The sequence below is a fragment of the Pezoporus flaviventris genome, unplaced genomic scaffold (genome assembly GCF_033815535.1).
Source record: "Pezoporus flaviventris isolate CSIRO_AGI_PZ_B2104156 unplaced genomic scaffold, CSIRO_AGI_Pfla_v1 ptg000013l, whole genome shotgun sequence".
NCBI lineage: Eukaryota > Metazoa > Chordata > Aves > Psittaciformes > Psittacidae > Pezoporus > Pezoporus flaviventris.
This window is the reverse complement of record NW_026892561.1, coordinates 43,352,492-43,377,219: the sequence shown is the minus strand read 5'-3', so window position 1 is coordinate 43,377,219 and position 24,728 is coordinate 43,352,492. Positions and strand designations below refer to the sequence as shown.

The following is a 24,728-nucleotide window of genomic DNA, read 5'->3' as shown; positions in this document are numbered from 1 at the left end:
AATCAAATGAGCCTCTTCAGGAGGCACAGTCATGGCATAAGAATAGGAGATACAGTTCTGTCACTGCAGTAGAAGAATTCTACTATATGTTGGTTTGGTGGTTTTTTTTTGCCTTGAAAAGTCATAGAGAATCCGGGAGGACTGTCTTACTGTGAATAAAGCAATATCAGGAAATGAAACTTTATTCTCTTCTTGTAATGATTGTAAGCTTTTTCATGCTTGATGAGCTTCAATCAAAGTTGACACTAAGGGATCACAAGTAATAGTCTTTAAATACAACACTGTGCTCTGCATTTGCTCCCTATAGTTGTCTTCTCTCCTTAACTCCTTTTCCTCCTCACTTTTTCAGGTGACATTTTCTAAAAATGGACAAGTCGTCAATTTGACAGTCTGCAGATAGAGGTAAGAATGGTGAGATGGAAAACTGATGGTAATATCTTTTCTTCATAATACTGAAGGGAGATCTATTTACTTTGTGTCTATCTGTGCAGGATAGTATTAATTCTGGGAAGAAATGTATCTGGATTAAATTATGTTTACAAAAATCCTTCAGGAATAAGGTATGTAAAGATAGCAGTAATTTCTCCTCCTCTACATCATATTTGCCAGACTTAAAATCCTTTCAATCGTCTTGTGCTCCAACTCTGTGTATATTGAGAAGACTTCAAAAAACATTTTTTTCACCAGTAGAATTTGACAGCTGACCACCACCTGTTTGGAATTTAGGAAAGTTCTCTCAGCTCCTTTATGCTTATCTGTCTTTAAGTTGAATCCTGGAGAACAGAGTATACACTGCTGCTGAAAACACTTATGAGAGCTCCTAAACTGTTAATCTTTGTGTTAAAAAAAACTGTAAACTGTAGGTGATGAAGCAGTCTACTTAAACAGAGTGTATTTCCCATGGAACTGTAAAAAAGTCACTCATTCTCTCTGTTTTGGTTCCCTGTCTGAGCAATAATTCTTCCTCCTTCATGAGTTGTTAGGACAATAAATCAATTCTCTTACATGCTGCAGATCTGGGTGACATACAAAATTCTAGACATCCTGTTGAGTCAGCCCCACATCCTTGTGGGGTTGTTATCTTCTCCTGTTATTCAAGGCCTGTTGCTGCCTGGTCAGTAAGTTTTGAAGTAGAATGGTTGAGTGAAAAGCCCAAAACTGTTCCTCATCAGCTTTGGCCTGTTAATCTCTGAGTAAATCTGGTCATCTCAGGGTCCTGGGTTTTAATCATACTTCTGACACAGATCTGAATGAAACCATTAACTCTAATTTTAGAACTGCTTAATAGCTCAAGATTACAGATTTATTATTTCAAAAGCACTATGGAAATGATCAGGTCTTGGACACCTTGGGGCTTTTGGGGAACTCACTGAAAAAATATCTGTGTCTTCTGATGAGTAAATTTGATCCTGAATGACTTTGCCTCAAGTTTCCTAAAAGTAAGAGTTGATTTTATTTACCTATCTACAAGATTCTTGAAAGCCATGAGTAAATAATATATGTGAAGTATTATTAATTTTAATCCATATGAAACGTGTTTTGAAGACCAACACCATGTTAAGAACAAGTTAGATTGAATTAAACATTTTGTCATGTCTTAGTAAACAATATAAAATCACCTTCGTGTATGTCACCGTCTTCTAGTACTTTCTCTCCTTAGTTTTACTTGTCCTTGAAAGTAATGTAACATATAAGATGCATGCTGCTTCCATCAGAGCACAACATCCTGCTTTATGCTATGTATCAGCAGAGAGGTGAGAACACAGACTTACTAATGGCTTGGTATGTCATCTTGAGCTTTGACAGATGCTTCTTTTGACTTGCATTTAATTGTGTAACTCCAACATACACAAAAATGTCTCATTAATTTTATTTTTTATAGGGCAAGACATCATGTTCTCCACTCTAATGTACTCCCTGTCTCTACTTGGGACTTTGTTCATTACTTGTTTCTGTTAAGAATTCATAGGCACAAAGGGTTAATATACTGCATGTGAAATGGTGGCTGTATTTATAAAAAAATATATGAGATTATGTTCTCTGCCCACAGTATGTGTTCTGGAGTTGCTCGCACATTCCCAAGATCTTCCTGAAATGTAGGCAGCATGCCACCTCAGTGTGTGCAATGTGGGAGAAATTTCTGATGAATGGGGTAATAAGAGAAACTCCATCGTATTGTGGGAAAAAAGCCAACCTTCCAAATGAGAGTGGGAGAGCATGGAAAATGGGGGTTTTGTATAGGTCTCTTCTGATTCCTTCCTTCCCTTCCTCCCTGCAACCCCCCCCCCTTCTCTCCACACCTCTTTATTTGTTTAAAGAATTTGTATGGTATGTGTGAACTACACAAGTAACGCCCTCCCCCCTGCCATGTGCTAATGACACAGTTTAAATCACTACCATGTGCTATGTTCTCAGTTCTGTTTATCAGACCACAGTAAATACATACTAATAATGTTAAGGGCCTGGTATAAACTCAAAAAAGAAGATACGCAAACCTGATCTTGAATATTAGTCCTCACGTATCATAGACAATTTTGTCTTTGTTGTCTCAGAGAGGTTGGAGAAACTGTCAAAAGTGCAGTGGGTGTTGGTAAAACTAACAGTGTTTCAGATGATCATGGACTTTTCTGAGAGAAATAACATTTTTAAAAAAAGCTGAAGAAATAGTTTGCTGACATTAATGTGAGTGTGGGTTCCCTGGCTGACCTTGGTTTTATAGATCTCTACAGCTAAAGGGCTTGTTGCTGTTATGGTCAGGATGAAAACGCTGCAGACCTGCTGCTTGCTTTTTTGCATCATTCACCTGCCTTTTTGTGAAGTGAAACAGAGGAGAGCCTGGCCTCTGCCCCTCCCAGGCTGAGCAGCAGAGCTGTGGCCTCCCCACTGCGAGAAAGCGCTTGGCTTCTTGCAAAGAAAACTGTTTGAAAAGGTCTCCAAGAGCAAAGCAGTGAAGACAATTGTCACATGATTTCTGCTTAGTGCTGATCGTTATTGCAGCTTTTATACTATTAGAAAAGGGTGCAGTGTTGGTGTTTGAGAATGGAATTCTGCAGTTTCAGAGGGAAAGTGCGTGGAGAGCCTGGTGTCTGTGGTGGGATTATGCCATTCAAAATTCAGGTACTGCCCATTTGGGTGGGTATTTGAGATAGCAGAGATAGCAATCCCATTTCTCCAATTTCTTTGCTTTGTTTTTCCTCGAAGATGTGTAACACAAGGTAAAAATTTCTGATGCATGTAGCTCTGCAGTCAACAGAGATAAAATTAAAGCTAAACTGCATTATGATTTGCCCTGTAAACTCTGTTTTCTGAAAGTATACATTATTTATGGATTTTTAAGCATTGCATGTGTACCTCTGGAATGCCTTTCACTCCTTTTTGTGCCATTCTGATTATTATTTTTTACATACATAATGGGATAAGACAGATGTTTTCAGTTCCATTTCAAAAGTTGGTATAGAGTCAGACTTGCCAGGATCTTCTGATCTAAAGCTCTCTGAAGCCAATGAACTGACACCTTCTTATATCTCAATGGTCTTTGGATAAGGCTGCAAGTTAGTGAAGGACAAAGCTCAAGGATGCAAGTTTTTGGCTCTTTTAGGATGATGTTCTCCTTACAAACCACTACTTAGTAAACATGTTCTTCTTCACTAGAAAATCCTTCACTGACATGAGACAGATTGAGTGTTTGTAATCATACAAGGATTTTGTTGTATAATGTCCATCACTTTCACATCCTGAGTTTTTTGGAATTCTTCCACTGCATAATGCAAAGAAGAAGGTGGAAAGGAAGAAGCTCTACATTTGTTGATCTTCTGAAGCTGTCAATGTTTTTCACCATGTGCATTCATACTTTTTTAAGCTGCTATTGACTTGACAAAGCTTGTACTCTAAATCTGAGGGATGTAGTTAGCTACTAGGGTGAAATGATGGAGTTTCTGCTTTCTGATAAGATTAGGAGATCAGAACTGAGAACTTGAAATGACTTAGACTAAGGACAAAGTGAGGAGGCAGTGCAGGATGTGAGCTGGTTGAGGGAAGAAAAGCAAAATATTTAACTGTACAGTGTGGATCTCAGATTTTAGTAACTTCTTCTTTTTGACTCAGAGAAACTAAGATTTGTTGGCTGTCTCCCAGTTTTGTCTTATATTCCCACCACATAAACTGTATGGGTGGTGTTATAATGAAATGCTTCCAGGCTTGCTCTATAGAGCAAATGTACAGACTATATGAACAATATAGTTTATGCCTGAACACCAATTCACATATAAGTTCCTTTTAAAAATCAGAATTCTTGCTAATGTAAAACCTCTCCCTGATCAGCTCTGCTTTCTAAAGTATTCTGGCTTTTACACTTTTACTCAAAACCAGCTAAGAGTTAAAAAAAAAAAAAATTAAAAAAGAGCAAGCCAACGTACAAACCAGTGCTAAATCAAAAATAAAATACAGGCAGAATTTAATAAGAGACAATTACTATAGGAAGCAGCAGTTTTTCTTTTCTTGGAATTTAGGGTGGAGTTTTGAAATAATTATATTGAGCTGTAATATTTTATACAAATAAACAGTATGCTGTCCTATCTACCTCTTACCCCAGACTCACATTCTTTCTTTTGTCTCCTAGGGAAGAAGAGAGAAAAGAGGAAAGGAATATTTCACAAGGTTAAGATTTTTCTCTCAAGAATATACTCTTGGTTTATATACCATTATTTTACCCTATATACTGTAATCTTTGCATAGGTTAGTCTAGCCTGTGTATAAAGCAAATGATATTAAGAGTCTGTGGTTCCTTTACATAGTTATATCATGTTTTGTGCCTAGGCAAGATAATCTTCTTGTATGTTATCCATAAATACAATAAATACATTTTAGACAGCTCACACGATCTTTGAGAATAGGGCTTCTGAGGCACATGGGGCTGGGAAAAGAGGTATTGTATCTCCTGTTGCAATTTGATGGACTTTTACACATGCACATACGTAGAGTGGTAAATGCGGAGTATTCTCAGCCCCTGACTTCTCACACTCTACAATACTCCCAGCTTTTCCTAACCTTGGGTCATCTTCAAATTCTAATTGCTGAAGAGAAGCTCAAGTTACTTACTGCCTGGAATTTGTATGATGGTGTTAGAGCTAAATTATTAATTTTATAGGCTATGTGTTAAAACTTATGCCTTCTTATGATGTCAGGCAATGGCTAGCTGTCCCATCAGTGTTCATTTCTGCAGTAAGCTCCCAGCTGATTTTCCTGAGATAGAGACTACAGTCAAATCTGTGAATAATCTTACAGTTTTACATGCATGTGTTATTAAATTATCAGAGCACCCTATAGTTTTAATGCAGTTAAACCCCAATGGTTAGGTAAATGTTTCTATCCTCATTTTACAGATGAGAAAATGAAGCAAAAGGGTGAAGACTTATATCTTCACAATGTTATATGTGACTAATTTGTACTGATTTAATCTAGTACCTTTTAAGTTTTGGCTTAAAATGCTCTTCCACAGTCCTGCAGCAAGTCTGTTGTGGAGCAAGGTTTTGTGAACTTCCTGGGATGGTAACTTAACTTTCTCCTCTGGTTGACATTGTTTTCCTTTGTGTCAGGAGAAAGACTGAATGAACATGAACTCAATCCAGAGTCAAACTAGTATCCGGAATAAAGTCTGCTTTATAAAGTCTACTAAAGCATGGTGAGTAATACTCACCCTGTCTGTGTTGGTAGAAGTAAGAGGTGGAATATTTCTGTCCAGTGTCTTTCTCCTCTTTTAATAATTACATGGACATCATCATGACTACTGCCTATTTGCTTTTGGTGAACATATCATAATATTGTCTCTGGCAGAAATTAATTTCTCTTCAGCAGTTGAAAGCTGAAATGAGATAGACACCTATTACAAATTAAATAAAACTATTACAAAGTTTTAAACATATAAAGTCCCCTAGATGCCAGTTGCTGGTAATTCTTTGACTTCTGTCCTACTTCACTGTACACTGTTGTCTTTTTATAGACGGAACATGGGAAATGATCTGTCTTTTAAAAATACGGTATTTCTGGCTCAAGGTAAAAGCTTAAGGTTTTTTTTTTTACAATCCACGTTTTAAACTACAAATAATTCCTCATGTGCTTATGTTAGGGTTGAAGAAAAAAACAGGACAGAAATTAGCATTACTTAAGGTAGGGGTAGAAGGAAAGCATACCCTCAAATTTCTTGGTTGGTTACAGAAATGATTTTTGTTTTGTTTGTTTGCCTTCCAGGAGCATACTTTCCTATAGAGACTGAGATGGATGTAAATGTAAATTGTTTTTCATACTTCAAGGCAATTTTATCTCCTTAAAGTTCAGCTGTTTGTGTTTTCTTCCTTATAGAAATTGCATCTGAATGGCCATGGTAAATTATTCCAATATGTACTCATCTTAGCTTATTTTAGTCCCTCTTTCAAAAACAAGTCAGAATAAGGTGAATTTTTCAGGTGTTTGCAAAAAAGCACAAATTATTATCTCTTTCAGTCAACTGTAAATCACATTCAAGTTTAAATAATTGCTTGAAATGACTTACATTGCAGCCTGGTAAGATACTGGCTGTTCTCAGGGTCAGTTAAATTCTCTAGAATGGCCAAGTCCCCAGAAATCATACTCTGTGTACAGGATTGGGACCAAAACTTTGTTTTGTTTCCCCATATAAAAGTGAGGGGGGCTAGACATACCAACGCATGCCTATTTCTTTTAGATTCAGTCTGCATGATGGGGAGATACTGGAAACCCAGAATAAGCATTAGCATGTTGTTTTCAAGAGAGAAACAGGCAGAATCTCTGCTGAGGTATTTGGAAAAGGTGCTTTGTTCAGACTGAAATATGAAGTAGTTGCAGGTGTCTCAATTAGGCAAGAATTGTTTGGACATTCGGAATCTAAGGGGAAAATATTAATCCATTAATCTGGTTGAAACACTGATATTTCCTTTGAACAGAGGTGCAGATATTGTCACATTTAGTTTAGAATCAGAACAGTCTGAGGTCTTGTGGAACTGCTGATTTTGCAAGATAAGGGGTAAGGCAGATTAGCTCCATAGGGAGCAAGAGTGAGCTTTGGAACTGTAGCATATAAAAAGAAAAGTGAAGTTTAGGTATGGTAAAGACATTTTCATTTGAAAGCTAGCCATAGTTCAATAAAAGACTCATGCTGAACCTGATATTTTGCCATCTATGTGTCACTCCATTAAAGTTTATGTGAGCATGAAGGCTAAACCTGTCTAAAATGATTTATTAGATGGAAGTCAAGAGCACTGAAGAAGATTAGAAAGACCAGAATTCATGAGAATAGTTAAACATAATACTATTGAATATGGCTGTGTCTTCTAGGAATGATACAGTGCTAATCTCAGGAAACTCTAACATGCAGGAGCAGAAATACAATGCTAGTTTATTCTTGCTGTTGCTTACACCTGATGCTGACATTAAGTATGTTATTAAAAAGTGAAACAAGGCTTAGACCAAGCCCTGGTGTGGCAAGATATACAGAAGAGTGATGTATGAATTGGTCATAGTTATTGTGTAAGGAAGAGAACATGCATCAAAGACCAAGGGCACTTTCTCCTTTCTTTTCACTGCTTTCTTAAAGGTAGGGTTCTAGAGTGGGGGTTGTAGGATGTTTAATACAGCTGCTATGTTCTACTAAATGTTATAATGTGTTAAATGCAAGTTTTCCATCTTTTTGTTGCCTTACTTGAAAGCTAATTCAAGAATCCAGAGTAAAGAACTGCATGTCATTTCAGAGTCCTGTTGTCACGGTTATCCAAACTGCAAGGCAGTCAAAGCTTATTAAACTCTGATATGATTTGGGTTTCCTTTCTAAACAGATTAGTTGTGCAGTAGCCCCAGTCTCCTGATGTAGACGTAGCTTATAATATTTCCTCACCATAACTGCTGTAACAGCAACACTACTAGAAGTAGGCCATTCTGTAAGTGCTATAGCCTTAGTCTGATTAAATGAAGTGAGGTAGAGATGAAGAAACATGTGAGGAGAAATGTATTTATCCTTTCCCAAAAGACATTTGTGTGTTTTCAGTATTCTAAGTTAAGGGAGACAGTAAACAGGGTATCTGGAAAAATCTCCTTGAAAGACTATAAAGCATGCATCTTCTCTGAAATGTGATACAAGATCCTTAAGGATAAAGTGCCAGCTTCATTTTCATGAATGGAACAGCTGCTAAATTTTTGCAGTATCCAGAGATCAGTGATACTCTTGATAACCAAAGGCATAAGCTCCCTACTTTGATTAGACCATCCCATCTTGCAGCTGCTTCAAATTCATTTGTACAGAAAAGGAAACTGAAGTGAATAGTTGAATGACCCTTTTCCCTTTTATAAAAGAAGACAGCGTCGCCACTGTGAAAGGTCACTGAAGCACAATAGATACTTCCTGTAGGAGACCTGGGTCTTCTGTGGCATGCAGCATGTGTGTGTCTAGTGACCAAAATTCTCAAATAGAAGTAATTCTTTTTGGAGAATGATCAATTACTGGTTGTCTTGTGCCATTTTAATTTGGATAGTAATCTCTACTGCAAACAATAAAACTGAAAATGTAGCCACAAAAATGTTTCTCATATGTCTAGAATTATGCACTACTCCTCAGCATCTTTTGGAAACAGGTGATTGCCATACCCTGAAGACAGTGCTGGGAGACTTGGAACTGACAAGGAAAAGGCAGCTCACAGTTATAAAGGGTATCTTGGCTGCTGTCAGTATTGCTTCAGCTGGGACTTTCCGGAGCCTGCTTCTATAAATATATATCAATTCAATTGTGTAATTACCATTACCAATGTGAATTCAATTTGTCTGTATTTTTATTCTGTAGAATTAGGTTTTACAATCTTGAACTGCTATAGATTCTTTTATAGATATCTCCAGATCCTGAGTTGCAGAAATTAAGTCATCAGAAGCAGATGGGGTATGAAATAAAGTGAAAAATGGAAGTGATTTTCAGGAAACTTGTTTTTAATACAGTATTTTTTGTGTCAAATAATTGCCTTTGATCACCTGATCCACTAAAATTAAATCAGAGTTCTGATGCCCAAGAACTTCTCAGTCACACAATTTGCACTTGTTAAAAAGTATCAGGGTGTCATAACTGAAAAGAGACTGCTATTTGGGATGGGATGGGAAAATCATTGCATACTGCCCGGCCATGTATTTCATCCCCTGAAATGCAAGAATCACTGCAAAAACTGGATAGGGTGCCTAACCTTGCTGAATTATCTTCTCAACAAGAGGATCAGATTAGAAAGATGCGGTCCAGAATGATTATCTGGTGGTCTCTCTGAGCTAGACAGACACGAATGCCTTATTTTTGGTGAGCAGTGTTTGGAATCCCAATATCAAAATAGTTAAAACACAGGCTAGCTTTCAACTCGCCTAATGCAAAATGTTGTGTAAAGTACCTTGGGCCACAGTGTCACCTTAAATACTTACCGTTATTAATAGTTGTTAGAATCTCTAGTAGCTTGTGTAAGATTCCTCTTCCATTTCCTTTAATTCATGTAGAATTGTTGTTGCATGCTCTGTTGACAGCTTTGCATGTGTGCTTCACTGGCAGGGACAGGACAGGAAATACTATTCTTGCACTTAACCGTGCATACAGGAATAGCTGAATGGCATTTCTTCAAATGTGTGCACAAAGGGAAGATCTGTGAGAGAAAAAAACGGCATTGTATTGCATGGATTGTGCTACAGGAAAATCTCCTGTGAAAGATTTTCACTGATACAAACCAACCAAAATAGGTGGAACAGAAGGGAAGTGTAAGGCCCAGACTCTTGGTTATGTATTAGGTGTTTAGAGTAAGCAGACTCCAGAGGACTCCAGAGGTTGCAGTGCATCAGCTCTGCAGATGTCTTGTGGACTGGGTAAAGAAAGGAGTCTTCCCCGCTGCATTTCTTATCACTGCCTTGGCAGGCTGCTTGGATGCTTCAGGATTTGCCTCTGAGAGTAAGCTCTTCTGGAGACAAAAAATACTTGAAACAATAGAGAATTCTGCCCAACAGTTCTGCACAAGGCTTATTTCTGTTCCAATTGATTTGTGTGGCAGCCTGTCTTAGGTTTGCAAATACAAATCCAGACTTGTATTCAGTACAGTTAATCTCAATTTCTTATTTTCAGATGGACTTAACAGGGTTTATAACCGTCTTCAGATCTGTGCAGGTTCATGTCCTTATTTACTTCTCCATATTGATACTTACATTGTTTCAAATATAATAAATAGCTGAGTAAACAACCCTGAAAAATATATGCCTGTATATATGTATATATATGTTCAAGATTCTATTTATTAGTCTGGCCATTGGTCAGTTGCTTAAGTACAACTGCTGTCTTAAATAAAGATCAATCTCTCATGGTCACTAGCTTTAGGCAAAATTTATCCTTCAAGAGCTTAGATCAGCCCTATGGTTCTTTGGATCATCATATTCACTCGATTGACTACTGATTTTAATAGGTCTGATAGTAAAGGAAGATTCTTAGAACCAGGGTATTAAATAGGCTTACTTGAGCAGCATATTCTGTACACTTAAAAAAATAATTGCACTTCAGACTGAGAGCGTGAATTCAGATTCAGCCCCCTATTGTATTTATGCAAGTTTAAAGTAATGTCTTCAATTGGCAGCAATTAACAACTTTTCCCTCTCCCACAGCCTCATCCATAATAGAAGCAAGATTTCCAAGTTTTGGATTTGATTCTTTAGTGCCCTAAGGATTTTCATAGGTTTAGGCTTTAGTGCTGTAATAGCACTCAGTAGATGGTGTGATGCCATGTGAAACAGTGTTAGACTACACTGCGTGATGCATTGCAAACACATTAGAATGCTTTTGCTTTCCAATCATCCTTAGACAGGGTAAGAAAATAATGTCTCCTGTCTCCTTTTCAGAGCCTGTACAAGAAAGCTGCTTACATTTGTTATTATACTGTGGCCCGCAGTGCTGTTTTCAGTACCTCTTGGATGTACTGCATTATTGTTTTCTGCAGCTAATGTTGATCACCGTGATTTGTGCAGCTTAGCCTCATTGGAACTATAATTAAGCCCTTCTGTTATAAACCAAATACTCTGAAAATAATTTTCTTCATTTGCTGTAGCTGCCGAGTAAGAGCTCCTGCAACCTGTAATGATTCAGGTAATCCTATTACTGCCAATACAAGTACACCATTACAGGAAGGCTGCAGAATCATAACTAGAACTTGCTGAAAAACTTTCCAGGAAGCTTTTGCTTCCCCTCCACATCAATGTTTGAATATTTTGTAGAAAAATATCCTCTGTAGAAAAATATCCTCTGAAGCAGGAGAGATCAGTGATCAGAATAGCCAGTAGCATAGATTGAAGTATTCTCACAGGGGCATGGAAATGCAGCTTCAGATGTTTACTTCAGAAAAAAACCCAACTATCCATGGCAAATGCTATAACCATTGGGCTACTGCCAATTCTGAGAAATTCTGTTCACCTTTCCATTCTCCAACCCCCACTGAGAGGTTTTGTTTTCATTTACCACAGAGCAAAGCATCAAGGTTTTTGTAGACAGAATTCTAGTTTCCAGTGAGATAAATGATACCTTTGTCTTGATCTCAATATAATAGGATTATAGAATAGTTTGGGTTGGAAGAGATCTTCAAAGGTCATCTAGTCCCCCAATATACTCTTTTCCCAGGTGATAAGGTGTCAGTAGGTGCCTAAAATACTGCAGTGGTAGGGACTTCTTTGTGAAAGCCCTGAGAAAATGCCATCAACTTTGTTATATGTTCATGAAGTATGTATCCTAGTCACGACGAGAAGGTAAACGGAGACTATGATTTTCATTTCTACACTTTAATACTATGTTCATTTTTATCTGTTAGGTCTGCTGCTGCTGTAGCTGATTGGAATTCTAAACAGTGTTGGATATTTATTTTTGTAAACCTGTGCCATTCATCTTTAATATAATCATGTAATTTACTCTATTAATGCCAGCTGCTATATTTGGCACAGGTCATCTGAAGGGTTTGGAACACTATATTAATTTTTCCTTGAACCCATTAGCTAATTCTAAAAATCCATAGAAGTCAGAGCACTCCTCCGCCATAGTCAGGGAAAGTTTATTTTTGTCCTCGTTTTGGAACACTGCCTTAGTTTGACAGAAGAAAAATCCAGTAGGAGATGGACTATCATTTTTCTGGGATTTATTTATTTGTTTATTTTCTTCAGAGCTGTCCTTGGAAATCCCAAGATTTCCAAGACTAGGATAAGACTTTTCAGAGGGAGTTATGCACAGTGTGGAGGATTTATCTCACCTAATGCCTGCCTGAGAACACTGGATCTAATCAGCTTGTGGGAGCTTGGAAGCTAAACATATGTCTTACATGTATGTAATCTTGCACTGCTTTTTTAATCCTCCTTTCTATGAGGCTTTATGATGCACGATTGGTATCTAGCTCTTGATCTCGGAGCTTTCTCATGACGGTCCCTTCATCTGTTTTCTTTCATACAGAATTGTGTGGTTATGGGGACATCTCTGCGTCACAGTTTTCTGGGAGTGTCCACTTAGATTTTGCAAAGCAAAACAGTCGCTGTCTTGAAGGGAATGTTTTTCAACTGGTTGGTGCCTGCTTCATCTCTCTCTTGTATATGAAATCTTCTAGGATCGGCTTTTATTGCTGAGGTAAGAGTTTGAACTGTTTCGTGTTTCTATTTTCTGGCAAACCTGGTTTAACACCCCCCACCCCAACTCTGGTCTCACAGAAAGCGGTGGCAAGGTTTGGAATTTCATAGAGGTTTGTACAAGTTAGTGCAAGTTCACTCTGAGAACACAGCAGAAAAGAAAGAAAAAAAGGAAAAGGAGTGATGGCCTGAGCAAATATAACACATTCAGTGTAGTGTGGAACAACCGTGATTTTTCTTCAGCTGTGATTTTATATCTTTTTCATGCCACAGATAGTAGTATAGGTCCCATGTACTATCACCTCACTCCCTAAATGCTTTTTCTTAATCCACGGAATGCATTGGTTTACCTGTTGTCCAAAACAAACTCAGCTAGAAAACTAAAATAAAACATGACATTGAAAAATGCAGATTTTAATAGAAGGCTGTACTTTAAGTACTGAAAGAGCTTTTCATTTGAGGAGGAATTTCCAGGAAGTACAGTAAGTGCAGGCCTCTGGCAAGCATATTCAGACTAGATTACCAGTCTGCTGTAAAGGCAGGGATCCTGATCTCAGAAAAGCCTATTTTCCCCTTGTAAAACTGCTATGGATTTATTAAGACCAGACAATAATATAAGACAGTTTTGACTAGCTAGATGCATTACTGAAGGTGATAACATAATTAGGCCATGGATTGTCAGAGGCTGATACAGTATCTAAAGGGAAAACTTTTTCATTTCTCAATCTTGATCACAGAGATAATTTGAAATCCTGCTGCTTCTTCTAACAAATCAAATTTGCTATAGGCACACACCTATGTGCAGCTAGTTAGCAGAGTGCTTCAGAAAGATCGTTTGAGGTGTCCCACCAGAGTTCTCCCAAGTAACATAGTTCTAGCTCACAGCATATCTTATCAAACATTTTCTAAACTATCAACCAGGCTTCCAGAAAAGATTGAACAGAGTGTTCATGGTCCGTAAAGATGCTGTTTGATCAATAATGGTTCACTAGTTTAGGTCCAATCCCCATGGAGAATAACTTGAAATTGGATTGTAGTTCTTGGAAAATTTAGCACAACTAAGCCTACTGTAAATTAGTAATCAACTAGTGTTGTTACTTCAAATGTAAAAATCCTTCTTAATAGAGTAAAATGCCTCTTATTTAGTTTTGGACATTAACAGCTATCTTATCTCTAGCATACTACTGTGAGCAGATCCATACCCAGAGGTTCATGCTAATTAGAAAAGAATACTCTGTGAGTATGTATATGTTTCAACTTTGTGTTTAACCTCCTCAGATTTCTCAATGTTGATGTCAAAAAGGGGCTTTCTTTTAGCCTAACCTCTTGAAACTACTTATCCTAATATTTATCCTCATGTTATATTGCACACAATCCCATTTATCTAGCAAGTAATTAATGTGAAGCTGTGTCACCAAACCCTGAGGCCTGTCACTGTTGCAAGTGATTGTTAATTTAAAGCATGTTTTATTCCTCAAATGATCTCTTTTGAAGAGAATCTCTCTGCCAGAGTTGTGTATTGCTTTGTTTTCAAAGTAATCATCTACAGTCCAGATTTCCTTTGGGAAAGGAAAAATAAACAAACAAAAATGAAAAGCCAAAATAAAGAGCTGGAGCCAAACCCTCTCTAATTAATGAGTTAAAGACTTCAGACTTTTGTATTGTTAACTGATGTTGAGGCATTAAGCTGTCTCCCATAGTTTTCTGGCCCCCCTTGTTAGCTAAAACCGCTTTTTTCTTTTTAGGATCAGTTTTTACAAGTTTCAGTTTTTCATCTTCATCAAAAATAATATGTTAAAGTTATTAAACCAGCAAGGCTGAATAGGGGTTTAGGCTTTTTTCACTTCCCAGTCCTGTATCAAAAAAAAAAGGCAGTGAGGGTGAGATCATGCCCTTTTAAGGCTAGAGTAATCTTTTTTCCAGTTCTAACAAATTTCAAACACATTTGAACAGAAAAGATCGTGTTTCTGTGCTGTAGGTAGATGGCTCCAGCATTATTCATCTGATTCTTTGTATATGTCTGTAGCAGCCCTTAACAAGAGCAGTGGGACAGCTCTGAAATACAATAGCACTCAGGGCCAGCCTTTTATGTTTGTTTACTCATTTTTATGAGCCTTCCTCAGCTATTTGATTCATAGGCCTGAAGCATACCAGAAGACAGCTTAAGAAATTCATCAGACTTTTAAAAAGAGAGGCCTACTAAGCTGACCTTGTGGTACCAGGATATTAGAGCTTTCTTATGGAGCTTAAAATCTGTTAGTTTTCACTATGTGACTGATTAAAGACGGAAGATCCCAACTGCTCTGTATACTAGCTTGTCTCCAATGATTTTAGTAGGTCTCCACTAGCATAGATCTGTTCTAGGCAGCACAATTATCACTGTTCAGGATAAGAAAAATAAGGCAAGATTAGCAAATGAAATGGACAGGTAGTTATGGCACTTTAGGCAGAAGCAGCGGCACACGTCACTGTAATAGAAGCGTCTATGGAATTATGGACTCTGTAAGAAGTCACACGAAAGAAATGGACAGGTGAGGAGGCAGCATTGTGGCCTCAATCACTGCTATATGGTATGGCAGACTACACTAGAGATCATTTCAAGTTTCCTATTTACATATTCCTTGCGGGATGTGAGCTTTACTAAGATCTCATTGTACCAGATGCTGAATATTGCACAGGTGAGCAAGATACGGGCTGTAAACAATAGCTACATGAAAAAAATTCAATTTATGACTTAAAGACTTTGCAAGTGAAGGTCACTTGGGGGCAATTGGGTATCAAGCCTAATTCTGCTGATGATAGAAAAAAGATTTAAAAGGGAGATAAATTAACCTTTGGAACACTTTCTCCGTTGCTTCATTTCTTGTATCATGATAGTCTTTCTGAAAAGCTAAACATAAATAAAAGTTATAAACCTTACTAATTGCTGTAGTCTCATTGCAGCAATTATTTATTTGCAATTTTCACACTTTCATTATGGAGAAGATTAGAGAGGTACAATGTGACCTAGCTGAAATAAACCTAGATTTAAGCCCACTTGTATAGATGCTTAATTATAAATATATAAATCACTGTTCTCTGTGAACCTGTACCCAATAAAGACATTGATGACTCTTTGGTCTTTTGAGTATTTAAAATCTAAGCAAAAAGAAAGTGGTTAATGTATTTATTCTTTGGGTCAAGAGCCTTCTTTTTATATGTGTGTGTATAGTTCCATGGACAAAGGGGTTGAATCATCCAGGTGCCACTGTACTAGAGTAATTAATATTTAGAGGGTAAGCATGGTTTCTCCTCCCATAAATTGATTTAATTTTCATATCCTGATTGCCTAGAGTGCCTCAGTTCAGCAACCTTGCAGAATTTGCTGTGATTTTGATTTATTCTACAACATCCTTCTACACTTCTAATCCTTACAGTTTTTACATATATGGAATTAGTTACAGATTTAATGCCCCATTGTTATCAGTGAAAATAATTAATTTTCTGATATCTTTAAAAGGGACCAGATCAGAGTTTTGAGTATTTTCCCACTTGCTAATTCTCATTTAAGTATAATTTCTACTCCAAAGGTAACATAGGACTGATATCTTAAAAGTAACAGATAAATATGCATATTGCAGGTGGAGAGAGCACCTCTACAAGAAAAGGGTAAGAGAATAGTTTTACTGTAATTTGCAAGGACTCATTGATATCAGGCCCTAAAATGTGCAAAATGGAATGCACATTGCATGGTATGTTCCTATTAACATTTTTTCTCTTATTTTAGGGATCTATGAATCCAGTCCTACTGTAGTATAAATCCAGGCCTAATAGTATATCTGCCAATGATGCTGACATTTTCTAGGCTACATCTGTAGGAAATATGCTTTTAAGATTTTATATATATATATATGTATATGTATATGTTGTGGAATTTTACACAGCCTGGTTTCTGAGGAACTGCATGAGAGGAGATGGGATTCTTTCTTATGAAGGAGCCCTGTAGAAAGTTACAATTTTTATCTTGTTAAACAGGTCAAAGAATTAGATTTTTACTCTTTATATGTATGGTTTTGATTGATTATTTTGTAAAAAAAAAAACAAAAAACCCCACAAAAATAACAAAACAAAAAATAAATTAACTTACTGGTAGTTTCTGTCACATCTTTCACTGAAAATTATTTCTTTTTAAAGACACTAGATTGCATGTTGAATCCATAGCTATATCAAAGAAAATTCCAATGAAAATATATAAACATTTTTGGAAGATTTGCTGGCTTACTCTAATATTTCTTTAATATCATAGAACAGTTCGAGTTGGAAAGGACCTTAAGATCATCTACTTCCAACCCCCCTGCCATGGGCAAGGATGCCTTACACTAGACCATGGTGTCTGTAATAGCAGATGACTGCACAAACATAATAAATTTTATTTTTACAGGGTATGGGGGGTTTTTAAGTGCTCTCTTCTGGGATAAAAATAAATTTTTATCCGGGTATTTATTGTCCAGGGAAAAAGGTCATGGGTCCTCCACTTCTAGGTTTAGAGTACTATAGACAGAATAGTATTTTCTAATAAATTGTGTGGATATTCAAAATAGTTCCTTCTATTTCTTCTAGCTGGCATAATGTAACTAACCCCTTGAGGGCTTGCACTGTCTTTCTGGAGGTAGACTAACAGATCTAAGTTTATATATTATTGACATATTTGAAATAGGCTATTCTGGATTCTGAAGTCATGTAGTAAAAAGAAGATAAATATTAATGTTAATATTTTGCCTTTGTGTTAGCATGCTGATAACTTGAGTGAACGATTAAGGCAGATAGCTACTTCGTCGGTGAAAAATTTTATTTAAGCAGGCATTTCTAGGTAGGCTTGGACAGAACAGTCTCGCTAAGCATTTGCCCTTATCACATTTAGTTTAATACTGAACTTGTATAAAAAAATGCAAAAGTTATTCTGCCTATATTCACTTAAATATTTCAGAAAACATGATGGCTTCTGTGTTGATTTCTCTCTAAAATTTGCTTTAACAATAAGATTGTCTGTTTTATTACTTTTCTAATAAAATGTGGGGGAGGAGGTGTTAGGGTTAAGTGAGCAGCTGTGTGGTACTTAGTTACCAGCTGGGGTTAAATCACAAAGCAAGGAATAAAGCAGTGTGTCCCAACAGTTCTGATTTAATTCCTGGGTCAGATTTGTACTAGATAGCTAAATATGTGGTGGGACTTTGAAGGATACCAAAATAAATAGTTCCTCTTTGAATATAAGGCCATTTATTCACATAGATTTGAAGTGATTCTAAAGTACATGGATCCTTAGGTGAAACAGACTCAGAGCTGCCAGTAGTTATTGTTCAAACTTAGTATGGACTATAGGTTAATTAATAAAAAAAAAAAAAATTGAAAAGACAAATTTGATGCGTGTCTTTGAAATGGGGAAAACTAGAAAATTCAGGGGATTTTTAGAGGGATCAGCTTAATGGCAACTTCGTAAAACACACCAAAAATAAAATCCAAAGAGAATATTTGTAAATTGTGTTGAAGCCACCTTGGGTTTAAGATTTTCTGTTTGTATCATGCCTTGTGCACAAGAAAGAAAAGGCAGGTGCCAGATAACTTGCAATTGGTTAGTTATTTGTCTCTTGTGATGCCCTCCTAAGCAAGCCAGAGAACCAGAATCCAATGAGACTGCTACAGAATCATACAAAATTGGCTAGATAGCTGTTTAATCTGCAGCAGTTATTGGTGGTCAACTGTCACAGTACTAATGGGGATTTCATCATGTTCTGTCCTATTTCCTCAGCCCATTTTTTTTTTTTTTAATTGAAGATTGAACAAGAGTATTGACGTGAGAAATAGGTAGATGATTTGAAATGGCCTATAGGAAGAACTATAGGAATCTCTCTACTTCTCTATACACCTGTGTACTTATATTCAGTCTGACTGACTGAGATGAGAACTTTAGAGTCATCTGGCAATGACTAAAATAGAGGAAGAAATCTGTTCCTGTTGGTCCCAATGGAGGCAGAAGCAGTGTGCAGGCTTTATTTTCCTAGAACAGTTCTGTGCATCATTACAGAGAAGTGCATATGCTTTTAAATAAAGACAGAAGAAATTCTGCTTATATGCCGAAATTTGGTACACTGTGTTTTGTACAATACAGTTCTGCACTGAACTCTATTTTTGTTTTGGTTCTTTTTTATTTTTTTTTTTCATTTTGTTTTGTTTTGGAATGTAGGATATCCTCTCTTGCTAGTTCTCAGATAGCCCACAGGCAGGAAAATCAGAAGTGGTCAACATGCAAGAAAACATACTGTAATTAAAAGCTGTTCCCTCTTGTTTTCCTCTGCAGATTTCAGTAAGAAAAATATTAAGAATAAACTCTTGAGGAAAGCTGATTTTTTACAGGCTTTTTCATTTATAAAGGTACAAATATCTGAATTTGTCATTGACAGTAGTAGTAACAGAAACAGCTATTCTTAACTGAAGAAAAAGTCTTCTGATATTTTCTTCTAGAAATCAGACAAAACCAAACCCTGAACCTGCACAACTCTGAAATTTCGTAGGTTTCGAGAAGGATCAGGCTGTGAACTTCGCATCTTGTCCATATCAATATAAGAAACCAATCTGAAAAAAAGAGAAAAATCAAAGCTCGTTTAGAAGCCATGTGTATATTAAAACTTATTTCATTCATTCTCTTTGAAGGTTGTACATTCCTCCCAGTTCCAAGAGCCCAAGATTGTTCAACTTGCTTTCTGAGAAGTTAAGTTACCGCACAGTCTTAATTTGAAAGCTTTTTAGAGATGGGTGGTTTTGTCATAAAGAGAACAGGCAAACATTTATGGATCAAATAATTTGAAGGGCTGTCCTAATGAAATGATCTAAAGGACCCGAGTGAGATTTTAATGATATTCATTTGCTTGGCAATTCTTGGTGCCTGATGCTGTGGAAGTATGTGCATTTATGGCGTATGTGCATTTATGGCAGCCCAGATCCTTTTCAGTAGACTGAAGAAGAGTGGAGCTTGGCCACCATTTATTTGCCTTGATGGGGTAGTGTTCCTCATTGAGAAAATTATGAAAGATTGGAAAGAGCTGTGAAGATCAAATCCTATACACTATAGATATACATATATGTGTGTGTTTGTATTATTATTCCCTCCCAGAATAATAAAAAGCAGTCCTTTCAAATATCTGTCTGTTCATCAGAACACTGGGTAGGCATATACAGTCATTTGGGACATACTGCTATTAGACCCATCCTATTATTCATATGTACTTACTCATTAAAGACTTTTTTTTTTTTTTCCAGAAGGGCATAGCTAAAGAAGCCGTAGAAGTGCTAAGGGAGAGGTTACCAATTTACCTTTGCTGAACCCACACTTGATTTAGGTGAACTGGTTTTCCATACGCTAAATATTAGTCTACTTTATTCTGCCTGTGCTTACCTAATGCATACCAAGTACAGCAGGACTCAGCTAGGGGGAAATATAGGCTGTAAGAAAGACGGGAGATGGGGAGACAGGCTGTAAGAAAACCATTACAACCATTTTTATGAGTCTCTGCATGCAGATGAAGTAAAATTGAAGAACTCATCCATATATGAGCAACTGAAAGCAAAACTAATATAACCATTCTTGCAGAACTAATCAATAAACTAATATGTCTTCATTAGCAAGGTGGCATTTTGTGCTATTGATATTAAAGATCTGCTTTTTGTGCTGGGTTTCACTGAAATTGTTATTGATAAATAAACCCCCATGGGCTAAAATTGTTGTCTTTTAAAATATATAATCTTGATTAGATGGTTTTATTTTTCATGTGTTGCTTCTAGCCGCATCTCCCATAAAGCCGAAAAATATTGAGTTTATCATTTCACAAGTCTCAATTATGGCTCATACTGGACACTGCATGCATGAGACAGTAGCAAAATGATGAGGCTATATTGGGCTATGTGTTTCATTTAGGGTTATTTTAAGAATGGATTTTGACTTGTGTCATTCATAGTTTAAAAATTACTTGCTCAATAACAAGTTCAGTTGTAATTAGAAAATTTAATGTCTACTGACAGGTCTTTTGTGACTGAGACCCAATTTTAGCTCCGCATACCAAGGAGCTTGCCAAGGAAAAGTAACCCCTTTTACTCAGTAAGGAAGGATAATGGGTAACTTCTGGAATTAAGTGAAAAATTGAATCCAGCTTCCTGTGTGCACTTTAGGTCCCACACTGGAATTACAGAACTAACTCTGAACTGCTTGGCTGCTGACAACAAAGATTTTATGTATGCCATGTTAAATTCTCAACAAAGTTCTCAAATCAAAAAGGTAATTTTTACATTGAGTTCAGGCTGTTTGTTTAGAAATTTAAGTGCTTTGCACTGGCTTATCTTCTCTGTAGGACCCAAGTTTTGGTAGTCATTTTTGAGAAAAAATGGTAATATACCAGTTTAAGGAAAGGGGAGAAGGAAAATAAAGTCATATGCAAACAGAATTTTAAAGTGTTAGCCTACTTTCCATCATTAAGAATTTGTCCACTGAAGAGCTCATATTGGCAAAGTACTTGCTTGCCAATGAGTTCACTGTAAGAGGAATTTTATGAACACAAGAATCATGTCATTTCATTATACTATTATGTATTAACATCTATCCATATATCTATATATATAAACAATGCATAATTGATATCTTTACCAACGAAGGTGCTTCTGTCCTTGGCATGAGACAACAAATTAAAGTAAAGATGCTTTTTCACATAGTCTATGTTTTAAAATATGTTGCCTTCTGTGGCACATAACTTATTGCATTATAAGTCATCTTTTCTGTAGAGTCATTCTGAGAACCACTTGACTGTGATGTGTAATCACAGAGCAGACATGTGAGACCACGACAAAAAGGAAATGCCACAATTTCTAACCTGTGCATATAAATGGATCATGCAAGACTTAAGACTTGTATAAATATCCACTTAAAGTCTGTATTAAAAGCTTCTTGCTTTTAATGTAGCATGCTCCCACAGATGCTTTCTGCAATGCTTCATTAATCAAGAAAAGCTTCATTAATCAAGATATAATCTGAATTTCTGAAAACATATTGAAATTAAATACTCAATCCTGCTAGAATATATTTTCCAATGTATTTAGGCAAAACTGTGTGAAACTCTCAGTCAAGAGATCAGTTGATCTTGACACAGACTCCAAAACAGGGTGTCTTTAACTTTGAATTTTAGGTTCCTTTTGATCTGAAACAGATTTACGATCTTCGTATTTGGAATTTGTGTTTATATTTTATATAAAACTCCCGTGCATATTGATGGGAGAATATTGTCTTTGAAATTCCAGTGTGTGAATTCCACAAGAAAATAACCAGGAAGCCCTGTGATGTGATATTGTAACCAGACTCTCACTTAACTACTCATTTGTCTTTCAACTTGGTCGTGGGAACAGGAATTTACTAATCTAATTCAATGCATTTGTTGCCTTTAGAGATCAATTCTACTCCAAGCAAGGTCAATAACAAAACTTTATTGATTTTACTGGGACCAGATCAGCCCCTTTACACAAGGGAGACTTTATATCATTATATTTTTGTGTATAATTGCTGAAATACTAACCAATATTTTTGTCCAACACAGATCCTCACATACTTTGTAAAAGGAAATTCAGAAGACAGATGAATTCCCCAAAGAGCTGTAACAAGTCGAACATACAGCCAGGATTTCCGGTGCACTGGACCACAGTGCATAGGAGGGCTCCCCTGGGAATGGCATGGAGAGGTAAATTACTAAACATATTACTAACATTACCAAACATGTTACTAACATTGCCAAGCATGTTACTAATGTATTTGATATTTATTGCTTTCAACTACTTAAATGACTAATTTTTCTTTCCCAGGCATAGATAAGGGCTCAAGTTTTCAGAAGAAATCAAATGCATTGTAAAAAAAAAAATTCTGGGGAGGAAGTCTAATTTAGTACAAGGATTATCACCTTTTTTGCCAAGAAGTAAGAACTAGTGCATGGTATTCAATGTACTGTACATCTAGATTCTTGTTGTAGTGAACACGCTAAGAAATAAGGGACTGAGACTTTGATCATGATGTTGATGCTATGTCCTTCTCATTTTCTGGCTCTTGATCAGTTGTAGGACTTAGCAGCTATCACAGAACTGTTCTAAATGCCATCAATTATGTCTGTAAAAGCATAACAATAATACATCAATAACCCAGGAGCTCTTTAAGATTTAGACAGAAGGTCATAGGCAGAGATGCACCAAAGACAATGAGGAAACTGCTGGAGGATGTTAAGTAAAATTCAAATAGATCAAGGTACATAGTGAATAGCCTGAGGTAACAGCAGATACCTAAATAGTTATCTCAACATACAGAGCTGAAGAGGAAAAGAACTATCAGTAAAACATCTTTTAAGATAGACTCTCCCTGTTGGGATTACTGTGAGAAGAAAACCTGGATATGATAATTAAAAACTTTAAACAAAGAATATGCAAAATACATAGAAAAGCATGTAGTCTGGGAATTGAGTCAATAAGAACGCATACAGAATAAGATTTGTCTACAGTCTAGCAGCTTTTATCTGAACTGCCTCAGCTCTGTAAAAATGACTGTGAAATGATTCATAAGCCATTCTGAAGTTTCTGATCAGGGCCTTACAGAACCAACAACAGTGCACAACCTCTGCATCTTCAAAAAATTCTAGATTTGTTGAACTGTAAGGATTGTCACACACATGCTCCCCGGAAGGTCTCATATGCTGTTTCAGTTTAATTAGGCTATTAAAAAAAATAAATACAACAAATCTGTTCTTGACATTTATTAATATATAGTGTTCTGTGGGTTTTTTTCTGAAGCAATTTCATAGCTTCACCCTGTCTCCATTTTTTTCTTTGTTTGTACAGATAAACTGTGTTTGCAATTACCCTTTATTTTCTAGAAAGGATTTGAACCCAGTAAAGTATCTTTTTTTAAATAACATTTTAAATATAAAGGTCTTGCTGATGTGTGACTAAATATTGTGAGAACTAATCTATTAAGAACAGAGCCATTAATTTCTTTACTAGAGAATCCTACAGCTTTACCACATTGTGCTACGTTAATGTAATGATGCATCAAGCTCCCCATTAGTTACTGAGAAAGAAACCCTTAGGGCAATTGAAATGAAACAACTAATGTACAGAGTACCTGGCAAAAAATTACAAGGCTAGACAAGAAGAATGTTGCTATGCTGGAGGTCTGTAACCGCAGTCTCCAGGAGCTGTGAGTCCTTGCAGCACAAGAGCAGTTGTTATGGATAGGTCTTCCATGTAGCAAAAAGATCTTCTGTCTATTTAAGAATATGAGCTGTGTTACCTAAGCAGTCTAATGTATTTGTAAATTATATTTGAAAGTGTCTGCACAAGACAGATTTATTAATTTATTTCAATATGGGATATTGAAAAAATTCCTAAAACTCTTAATTAGCCTTTGATGTGCCAAACACTTGTTTCATAATCAGAAAATAAAGAAGTTGTCTGATAAAAAAGTTAATAGTAATAAATAAATAAATGCTGTTAGTTGTATTCTGGAAAGATTTCTGTACATTTAAACTGGTCAAAGAACCTGGATATCAAAGTTTGTTGAAAAATTATTTTTCTAAAAAACTTCAATAAGTCCTCTTGCCATCTTATATTTGCTTCTACACTTGGAATTGCCCAGCCTCTCAAAGAAATGAAGGTAAGTTTTCACAAGCCAAATTATGAATATGGAGATTAAATGTATTTTGTTTGCTGAAAATACTTTTTTTCTTTGACAAAGAACAAGTTACAATGAAATTAGATAATTTCTGTTTCTCGGGATTCATTCCTAAATCATCATTAGCAAATGTGTCTTCTATGGAATTTCTTTGTGAGATTTCAAATATGCCCGATTTTTAAAGAGCAAAATTTGTGCTGCTAATTGCTTAAGTGAGTAATTTTATGCATGGCAGTGGGCAGGAGACAGAAATGGGACATTTTATGAAGAAACATAACACATTTTCTACACTCAAATCACTGATAAAGACAGAAAATTAATAAAGAGTATGAAAGAAATA

The 24,728-nt window shown here is 36.3% G+C and overlaps 1 long non-coding RNA gene across 1 annotated transcript; it reads left to right on the top strand.

Annotated features, from left to right (window-relative positions):
- Positions 1–12,215: 12,215 nt before the first annotated feature.
- Positions 12,216–22,386, top strand: LOC133268230 (uncharacterized). The gene is made up of 3 exons (XR_009743016.1): positions 12,216–12,367; positions 12,494–12,664; positions 22,275–22,386. It is a non-coding gene; the product is annotated as an uncharacterized LOC133268230 (long non-coding RNA).
- Positions 22,387–24,728: the final 2,342 nt, after the last annotated feature.